This window comes from Acyrthosiphon pisum, chromosome A1, assembly GCF_005508785.2.
Source record: "Acyrthosiphon pisum isolate AL4f chromosome A1, pea_aphid_22Mar2018_4r6ur, whole genome shotgun sequence".
In the NCBI taxonomy this organism is placed as follows: domain Eukaryota; kingdom Metazoa; phylum Arthropoda; class Insecta; order Hemiptera; family Aphididae; genus Acyrthosiphon; species Acyrthosiphon pisum.
The window spans coordinates 149,594,554-149,605,820 of record NC_042494.1 but is presented as its reverse complement, the minus strand read 5'-3'; the positions used below and the strand labels follow the sequence as shown (position 1 = coordinate 149,605,820).

At 32.6% G+C, this 11,267-nt stretch overlaps 1 protein-coding gene across 2 annotated transcripts in view; it reads left to right on the top strand.

Moving 5' to 3' along the window:
* Window positions 1-1,649: 1,649 nt before the first annotated feature.
* The window catches only part of LOC100161445 (LIM domain transcription factor LMO4.2), a 69,592-nt gene continuing 59,974 nt past the window's right edge, over window positions 1,650-11,267 (top strand). For both annotated transcript variants that reach the window (XM_001949588.5, XM_008185599.3), the window contains exon 1: window positions 1,650-1,852. The gene's annotated coding sequence lies outside the window, so the exon portion shown is untranslated. The remainder of the gene's footprint in view (window positions 1,853-11,267) is intronic.

Sequence of the window (11,267 nt, the reverse complement as noted above, 5' to 3'; positions counted from 1 at the left end):
ATAATCTTATAGTAGAATATGGCTTGCTAAATCAAAAGTTGTAATTTTTTGACGCGTTTCGGATTCAGGCCGAACACATTATCTTCTTTATATATATAATTCTACTGTACGTGCGTGTTTGTAAGCGAACTCCTCCTAAACGGCTGGACCGATTTTGATGATATTTTTTGTATGCGGTTGGGTGACGCCCCGGATTGTTTAGATTCACAAATCATTCCCTAGGTCCAACCAGGGGATGTGCTCAAACGGAGATTTAAAAATTTACGGTGGAAATTTTTGTTTATAAATGGTTGCCATGGGTCTTAAAACTATTATAATAATAATTATTATTGGTTGCCGTCAATTCAGCTGTATTTTGATATTATATGTATCGCAATTACGTAAATATTGAGCGTATTATACTCACATATAAGTTACGTACATAAAATAATGCCACGTCTTCGCAACCAAATTATTGGTTGGCAGACTCGGCATTCACAATTATTCCAACCGTTTAGGAGGAGCTCAGTGACATACTTGGTATAACTTTGATACTTAAGACTTAAATTATAAAGTTACGTACAAACAACACGGGGTCCGCGATCTATACCGCGGGTAAATCGTCTACCTGATAATATACTGCTGCGAATCAGAATTATTATTCCAGGCAACAGAAAAGTTAAGATACATTTTTAACACCATACACCGAATATTAAAAACGAATTGAACAAAGTTTGAGTCATATGGAGTTGTTACATTTTACGGGAAACGAAGTGCACGGTATCAATTAGTATTATATATATTATTATTAGCAGAGCCCTACTTAGGGGGGCATAGGGGCCGTGGTCCCTCTAGATACCATAAACTATCTATAAACACTAATTTCTTGTTGGTATTTTAAGTAGAATTTTTGGACTAAAAGGATATTTCCACCCCTCCTATAAAACGAATTAAATTGGTTACCAAAAATTAGTTTTGTATCCCAAAATTCCTAAGTAGGGCTCTGGTTATTGTTATATGCAGTGAGATAAAAGAGGACATTTTATTAGAAAAAATCTTTGGAAAATAAATTGCGACCGTTGGTCATTTAAAGTATATAATATAATAGACTTTCGAATGGAACGGAAACATTATACGCGACGGTCACCGAGACGAAAGATAATAATACAACAATATATTATTATAACATAATATAATATAATGGACATCGTATAATAAGTGCATTACATTATTATAAAGTCGTTCGTAAAACATCGTAAAGATAAAATAAGTCGGTCGTCGGTGAAAGAAAAAAAACGGTAGGCGGAGAGGTGAGCGAACGCGCTCGCGCGACTGTGTGCGTGTGTGCGCGAGTGTGTGGCAGGGAGTGCGCGCACCCCCCCACGGCGGTGTAGGTGGTGGGGGGAATTCTGGACAGGCTGAGTGGGGGGTGGTTGGTAACGGGGAGAGTCTGGGCGGGTGAAAAGGAGGCGCCCCGAAACTCGGGTACTGGGTGAAAACTCGCCCACGGGAACCGCCGGATGTGGGTCACCCGGCGCGAGATGGTCCGCGGCGCCGCGGGTGCACGTGGGCCAGCCGGGCGGAGCGTGAGCGTGCCAAGGCGCCCGCGCTCGCCGTCCCCGGGGTAACGCCCATCGTGTGGGCCTCGGCGAAAGTGCGCGACGGTGGCGAGTCGGACCGCAGTAACCGCCGGCACGCTGTTTGGACGGCACGCGGCCTGCGCCTCCACGAGACACCTTCACGACACAGCCGACGGCCAAACTCACGCGTCCAGAGCGGCATAGACTCGCAAAACTATAACACAAATATTTATATTTTAATAATATTATTATTATAGCAATAAAGTCACGTGGACGGAACCGGGACCGATCAGGTGAGATCTACGTACCTCTATAGTAATGGGAAATTTTAAATTTTAATTTATTGTGTGACGATTTTTGTGCTCTATGCTTTTACTATTTAAACACGTTGTGGGCATATTTTACCTATACTCCTTTTTTCAATACCTAAATTTGTATGTTTGATTTTAATTCTACTGGTATACATATTACCGTAATAATATAACCTATACTATTAATAACATATTATTAAGTTTCACAAATACATGGCCATTATTTTTTTGAATCGTTCGACAATATTTTGTATTACAATATATTTAATTATCATTATAAAATATTGCTTTAATTATGTAGTTATATAATTATATGATTAAAAAAATATGTTATACGATTTTTTCATAAAAAAAAATTACAACTATTATTGACGTTGGGTTTTGCGACCTTAGCATTTCTGTGCCCGTGGCATAGCCCTTGTCGCCGGTTTCCAGATACATTTAGTATCCGAATATTTTTGGACACCGAAATACATATTTTAGTCCCTGTATTAGAGCTGGGAGTATTTTCAGTACAAACCGAAATACCGGTTAAATTCAACGTTTCGAGGTGACCACTTACAATTGTAACACTTATTTGTATACCAGGCTATACCAGCTACCATAGCGGTATCTGAAATGTAAATTATGAATGGCGTTTAATATACAACAATGCAGGGCTCGGGTTCGCAACGTTTATTTATTACATTCGTTAATCCGTTTATCAATTATTCTATATATCGTTTATCTTGATCATGTATAATGTGTATTATGTATCACTACGTTACTCTATGTTACAAGTTTATTGTATACTTGCATTTTGCACCATCAATTCGACAAATTTGTTTTACGCGAGTTAGACATTTTAGTGTTGTATCGTTCTGCAGCTTTCATTGACAGTGAGAAACAATTTGTTTCATATTATTTTGTGTTAAATGTTAAAAATTAGTTTTTCGATAACATTAAGCGTGGGTTGTTTTTCAATTGTAAAAAAAATTTTTTTAAGTAATTTTTACGGTTTTTTTAAATTTATTATCCTATAATATCGGGAATTAGATGTCTAGGGACTAAAGGTCTAAATCTGTTCATTTCATTTGTCATAAATTTCAAATTTAAACATTACCATAATATACATACCAACTTATTTTTCTCAAATATAGAAAATGTTCATTATATACATTTATTTTGTTAATAAAAGTAAGTGTATAGTATATTTTATGTCTGCAGATTGTTATTATATTTAAATCTTGAAAATTTTTACCTAATTTTTAATATAATTCAAATAGGCATAGAGTATATAGAATAGTGGTCGATATAAAAAAATAAAATCATAGAACCGCCAAAACCTCTACCTACTTCAAAATATCGGTTTCGGTTCTTGAAAACATTATAATATATGTGCTTTGGCAATATTTCGATTTTGAATATTTTTTATTTCGTAACCAAGTATGGTATAATTACTGACTAACTAATTCTAGTGGATTTACAGATTTAATTTTTAGTTTGTGTGTGACGGAGATCTCGTCATATCTTACTGCTGCATGTTAAATATTTTCGACAAGATGTACCTACGCTGAAAACTCATAATATTATTGCTTAGATCGATGAAAATATTCAAAAGAGTACAATAAAATATGTTTAACACACATAGGTTAGGTTAGTGTCATGTATTTACTTCTGAGTTCTGACTGCATAGTTTTAAATTACCTTTACGTGATATTGTTGACGTCATATTCACACATAAATGCCAATATATATATATTATGTTTTGCAAACATTATGTTATTGAGATAAATACAACGACCGTAAAGTTTAGTAGGGTTTATTTTATGCGATAGTAAGTATAGGTACAAACTAAAAATAGAAAACAAAAAAAAATTTTAATGTATTTGGTTCAAGAACAAATTATAATAGTGTCGACGGTGTCGTATATTTTGAGTGATCAGCTATATACCTAGGGTTAAGTTTAGTTTCAGACAATAGCTATATCTATATAAGTTATAATGAAATTTTACAAATGGAATTATTTTATTTTTGAATAAGTAATCATAATAACACAATATTAAAATTATATATTTATTTAAACATTTTAAAATAAACGTATTACGTACCTAGATTGTATTGCTGTGAATGGAAATTCATATATGAACTAACAAGAATATACTGTTTAATCCGCCCAGCGCACCACCATTTCTCTGATACATTCAAATAGAGACTTTAATATAATATATTATAGTATCACCCATATAAAAATTAGACAAGCGGAAACAGATCAACAAAATTTTATAATAATATACACTAATAGGTATATTCAATGGTTGTAATAATTATTAAGACCTACAGTTCACTGTACACTATACTCTGCACGAAACTATGTATATAGCTAGGACGCTAGGTATAGGTACTTAATACAATTTATTCTGCGTACCTACAACAGAAGTGATAATTTAAAACTTAGTTACAAATTACCAAGTTAATATATAAATACATTATTTTATAACAAGTGCCTATAAAATTAAAACAACTAGTACAGCTCAAATTGAGTCAAAATATTACTTAGTCTGTTTAAAATGTAGAAACTATCGTACCGAGGCAACATTTTTCAGAGTGATATTTATGTTCCAATACTGTCCTAGGCAAAACCAAATTCAAACATAGGTTTTTAAGAAAGTAACCAAACTCGGGTATTACCACGAATTCTCACTTATTAATCCATCCATTAAAGCTTGAATAATTTTCTATTACTGTATTATTAAAATGTATACAATATTATTATTACCTACTATAGGTGTAATATTATAAACCATTGAATTTTAGGTCAAACGATATGTTTTACGTAATAATATTGTTATTAAACAATGTTAAGCATTATTTCTTATTTAGAGACAATTAATATAGTTATATTATACAGGCTATTTATTTTAAATTAATTTTAAAATATTTTAAAAGATTAATTATTTTATTTTATCGTTAAAACAATATTATATTTTAATGACGTTTTGAATTTTCAACAATCATTTTCACCAAAATGTCAAAAGATCAGATAAGAAATTGTTTTTAAAATATTGTCTTAATATTTTTGATAATATTAGCAATATTACAATATAACAACTAAACTAGGTAATACTAAATAATGAAAAATGATCGTTATTTGTTATAAACAGTACGATATAGGTATATTTATCTAAAACTAACTGTATGAACAATTATAAAATGGAGCACTATATATAAGGGGAATTTTGGTTTTAGTGTACCTGCTTAGTGCTTATAGCTTTGTGAATAAATCCTACCTAGGTGGGAAATCCGCCTGCAGCCGATTAGATACAATGCAGTGGTAAAATATAATACCTATATATAAAATAGTCTAAACTTTTTACGTCCTCGGCTTAATAATCATAATATATGAATTGACATATTATTTAGAGTAAAATTACTTTGTAAATAAATTCAACGTAAACTTAAAATATGACCAATAAACAAAAACGCGTGTTTTAAACGTATACAAAAAAAAAATATATAAAATTGATATAAGCGGAGTAATAAAATTGGCTTCTTTGTCGACGACATTCCCATAAATTCCTGCAGAGAGTTTTCAATTTCCACGTTTCCGATAGTAGGAATCATGCTTTCGGTTTGGATTTTATCCCATTTTTTTTTTCGCTCACCGAAGACGCCTATATACTTTTCTCCGTATATCGCGTACCGTGGTTTAATCTGCATCTGATGCAACGCGTTGCAGCAACAGCCGAAGGGAAAGGATCTCGCCTGATGTTGATAGGGAAAAAGGCAACCCGTGTCAACAAATTACCGTCACGTTAAAATCGGTTAGGAAAAACAGCACTGCACCCGGCTATATAACAAAATGTATATATATTATACGTATTGGACGGTTTGCCGGTGGCCAGGGCATGGTAGAAACAGCACTTCTGTATACCATTCGACGTTTACTGTAATAATTCATATGCTCTGGATTTTATTTCTCTAAAAAACTCCCTTCTCGTTTGCGAGAAAAAAATCGTCAATGTTAATAATAATAAATTAATACACGACAGGACTGCGCTCGAGAACCTAATGAATATTGGCCGACCATATCCACGTGACTGATTTTCGGCTTCAAAAGGCCGGTCAAAAATATATCCTTTTATCCTTTAAAAAATACTTCGGCAATATATTATGGCTAAATATATAGTGATCGGCCCATTCTGTCTCTTAACTCCGCCAACCGTTAAGTCCGGAAAAAGGAAGTATAAATCCCAAGTTGTTTTATGTGAACGTCATTTTCCCGTGATTAGTATTATCCTTGCTGCAGGGTTTAGTCGTAATATTTTTCAGAACGCCTCATAAATCAAGATTAATCGTTCTAAACGGTTTAATGCGTTGTTCAATATACTGGTAATGTTTACCACGTGACTCTGTATCATCACGATGCTTGTTTATGATGTGAAAATGTTCACAACTCCAATTATTGAAAAATTGCATTAAAACGTTATGGCAGTTTATCGAATGACTTTTAGTTGGTTACTATATAATAATAATTAAAAAGTTAATCTCAAGACAGTTTGTTTCGGAATTAAATCACCAGTTATTTTCGACAATTACTATTTATACGAGTGACGCAATTATACTATAATGGCGTACAGCGTTGATATAGCTGTAAAAAAAGTCATTCGAAAAGTAGAGAGTAATAACATCATATTGATACTGTCGCACATTAAATTAACGATTATACTAACGTTATATAATCATATATATATATATTATATTATAAAACATTATATTATAGCAGTCGATCCTTGCTGTTCGATAATAATAATTATTAAGACGCAAAATCTTTAATTACCTACTATACACTAAAATGTAATCAAATTGTAAAATATAAATGATACACGCTGACTTGTGTTAGGTATAAATTGGACAGTCCTTCAATGCGTAAAAAAAGGCATACACACACATAGACAATATTCTGCAGTGGCGTTTATTTTTTTTTTTAACTATTCTATGTATTTTTATTTTAAACAAAATCGCATAACTGCAATATATTGTTATAAAATCGGAAGTTACCATGTCACTTTACAACTCGTGATTTGTGAATTTACTGTTTTTGACAGGTTGACATTTTGTATTTACCAAAAAAAAAAAAAATTAAATCTATAATATTTAAATTGAACGTAATATTATTTATATTATTTGTAACTGTTTAACTGTTCAGTTACACAAATAAACCTATACATATAATACTTATTTTTTTTATGCAAAAAATCAGTATACATAACATATTTTAGTCACTGTCACTCACTGATATGTGTATGACGTATGTGTATATCTAAACAGCATTAACTTGTCTATGATTACAATTTTTTCTTACATCATACAATAAACATTATTGTCGTACATCAAATCAATGCATCTCCAAGGTATCATTTTTTCCGAACTAAATTAAATTAAACAATGGACAAAGCGTATAGAATAATAATTGCATAATGTTTTAAACATCGAACGCCATTTTTCTCAAAACCACTACCTCCCATTAATGTAAATAACATAAGTACACTAATATAAATGTAAACAAAAAGTAATAAACTCGTCAATTGAGAATTATAAAAAAGATCAATGAGTCCAGATGAACTACGCCACTATGTGAAAAATCAAATAGAAAATAAATAATATGACGTAGTTACAAATATGCAGTATGCATATCGATATCGTGTATAATAATATAAAAATTAATTGACGAATTCGATACGAAAACTATATATAATTTAAGGACGGTCATATAGATATATGTGTACAGAAGGAGTGCTATACCTCCCCCCTCATAGATACGTTTTCAAAGACACCTTTCTTGTTTTTTAGTTACCTACCTAATTTATATAAAAAAAGGTGTATTAACTTTATAATAATAATATATAGTTGTATACACCAGTATACCAGTATAATAATATTTGTAGTGTTTATTTTTTTTTTTTTTTACATATACCTATATCTTATGTTTAATTTCTATTTCTAGTAGGCTTGTTGGTGCATAATATTTTATGGCTATCCCGCCCCTTTTCACATTCATAGGTGTGGTGTGTATATTATAAAAATACGACGACGTCGACGCGCGGAGTCGAAAATATTCTCATTCGCCCTCTATTCAAATATAGTCCGATCGCATGTCTCCCGCGGGATTAGTATATAATAATATTATGTGCAGTGATAACGAAGACGCGCAAGTCCAAATACATGGATGACATATACATACATACATATTACGGTGGTATACGTATATATATTGCGTGTTCCGGAGTCTTAATGAAGGCGCTTTAATTGCTGATTTTTATCGGCGGGACAATCGCATAAACGGGCGAACGCCAACCCTTTCGCGTTTAATAAAACGTGTCGTGGGCCGAAGAGAAGAGAACGGGGGTGAAAAAAAAAAAAAAAACAAACAAAATAAAGTCAACCCTTTTACCCGTACAACAACTACTACGACTGTATCGGTCGCGATGGTCTGCAGCACTATAGTAACATATACCTATACACAATCGCACAGACACACGCTGCAGCGACGTTATTGCACCGCTGTGTAATATATACATAATATAGTGGCACCACATAACGCAGGCATTTCCAGGCCATTTAACACGCGCGATATTCTAATTTTCACACGACACCGCCGCCGTTGCGGTTACATTTGTGCGGTAACAACGGTTAAAAACCGAGCAGCTGACAAAAGGCACAGCCGCGGCACTTTCAGCTCAGCGATTCCCCCGCCCCTCACGTGACCGCTTCGTATTTATTATAATATGTATACAATATAGTACATGTATACTCGTCTAATCATATTATTATAATAACGTCTAAGACCGATAAGACACAGTTTTACAGATAAAATATACTAACGGCCATGCGTGCAGTAGCAGGTTTTTAGTTCGGTTAGGGGCTTAACTAAGATTAATCACAGACCCCTGGAATCTCCTTTTACATTATTTTTTACCAAACAGTTTTTATTTAATTGCTTAAAACAAATTATAGAATTAGTCTCAAATTTAGTCAACGTTTAGAGTATTTAACCTGCAGCAGGTCGTCTGTATAATAGAACCTCTCCAGGCCGTAATAAACGTGGTAATAATCGTGATAATACATGATATACGACGTTCAGTAATGTTCACTCGGAAAAAAAACTGAAATTGTATACAATTGTATATGATTCTCATCGACTAATATTGCCATTTTACAATTTATTTTATATCTATTAAAAATGACTTATAATTAATCTACTCTGTGTATTGATTATGGTGGTAAATAAGAAAGAACTTTTTTTGTAAGAAAGAACCCTAGTACGCTTACATCACTGTATATATGAACTATGCATAGAATTAAAGTGAAGTGTGGTTGTTTTATCGTAATCTAGGAAATGACTATCCTAAAATCTGAAAATTGACATTGTGCCCACCTACATTTCTAATCTGTGGATCTGACCAAAGTCTTGGCGAACGCGATTTATATGACGACCAATATATGGAAAGGTGAAGATAGTAATGTTGCGGTATGTGTGGTGTAAAGTTTTAGCGCCCCCGATGGAGAAAACCATCTTAGTCGTTGCAACAGCACTGAGTCGGATGGTTGTGGGGAACTACAATATTACTATCACAGGCCACAACATAACTATTTATCTTGAGCAGTGAGGGTCATCTAAGACCTGAACCGCCACGCGTAGTGTTCTTAACAATGTAATTTCGAAAACAAGACAGCGGAACACTATATTATAATAAAATAATATAAATTATATTGAATGTATTATAATATTTGTTACATTTAATGTTATTATTTTATATTAATAGTATAATATGAACTAAAAATATACTAATAAATATATTTTATTTTATATGATTATATATATTATCTATGCTAAACAAACAATTTTTAATTACTAAAACTTTGGTTTCAAATCGACTGATAACTTACTTATTTAGTTATTTTTAAGTTGGGTGTATGCAGATTGTTGGTATTATAATATAGGATAATATAGTAAATATAAAAAAAAGTAAAACAAATGCATAAAGGAATAGCGCACTGAAATCATTAATCAATGCATTTCCTACCAAATTATCTTCTCTGCAGTAGTTTAACCCATGAAAATGGCACAGTCTAATAAAAAGGTCTTTATGGTTTTGTTAACTTTTCGAATTTAATAACGTTGTGTCATAATATACCTACGTTACAGGTACGAAAAATTATAATATTATATTGTTATGCAAACGAAATGGATATAAATCAAAATATTCATTGGCAGCGGTATAATATATAGGCATTTTCATAATAATATGAGTACCTATAACCGGTGAATTAATGTCGATATATTTACGGGCAGAGCATAAGTACCTACCGAATAATGTAAACCATTGTTATATTACATATTACTGTACGGCTGTGTTGATTTAATCGCCTGGCCCGTCGGCGAAATAAAAACAATAATACACATAAATATTATAATAATATATATGTATATATATGTAATTTTATAATATACATTCATATACCGTTTTCGAGTATCAAAAATAGAGCGCAAAACTGAACGGACGGGCGCGAGGATTACGGATTATTAATACTGTGTAGCTCCGATATACAATATTCTATTATATATATACACACGCTGATAATGACTTGAAAACGCGTCCCCCTCGACGCCAGCAGCTCTCGAATACATCATAATAATAATAATAATAATAATAATTCAGGTACCGCGGCGAGAGATTTAACAACGAAACGATAATAATGATAATATTTGATGCTGCTGCAGGATTATACCGTGTTTTGTGTAGCTTTTTCGTCCCGCTCGGCCGACAACAGCTGCCGATATAATGTATATCAAATAATAATATATAATACGAACTACTACCCTATAATACTGCCGCCGTTTGTATAAAAACTAGAGTTATATATTATTATTATTGTGTGTGTGTGTATATGCATCACACACGATCGTTGTACATCATTTCTCGATAAACCCACGCGTATCCGATGTATAAATGACCCGCAGCAAGCACCCCAACGGTAATAAAGTATACGTATAATATTATTAATATGAAAACGAACAGCATGCGCGCGTGTGGCTGTATAATATAAATATGTATATTATAATATGATATACCTATTGCAATAATATATGATGGTTCGAGGTGTTCATCGAAAGCGGAGCGTATTGTGATTATCGGTCGTGGTGCATAAAATATGTGAAGGTGTATCGAAAAACTATATTAAAATACATCCACCCCTGTTTGTGTTGTATCAATAAATAAATTATTAAGAACCCATTCAGCATAATATGCACGCTTTTGAAAAGATGCAAGTCCAGTGCTCGAATTGGGAATTATTAAGTAGAGGAGCTCAATCCAACAATTTATAAACTGCGTTCCAAGTGCAAAATTATTAA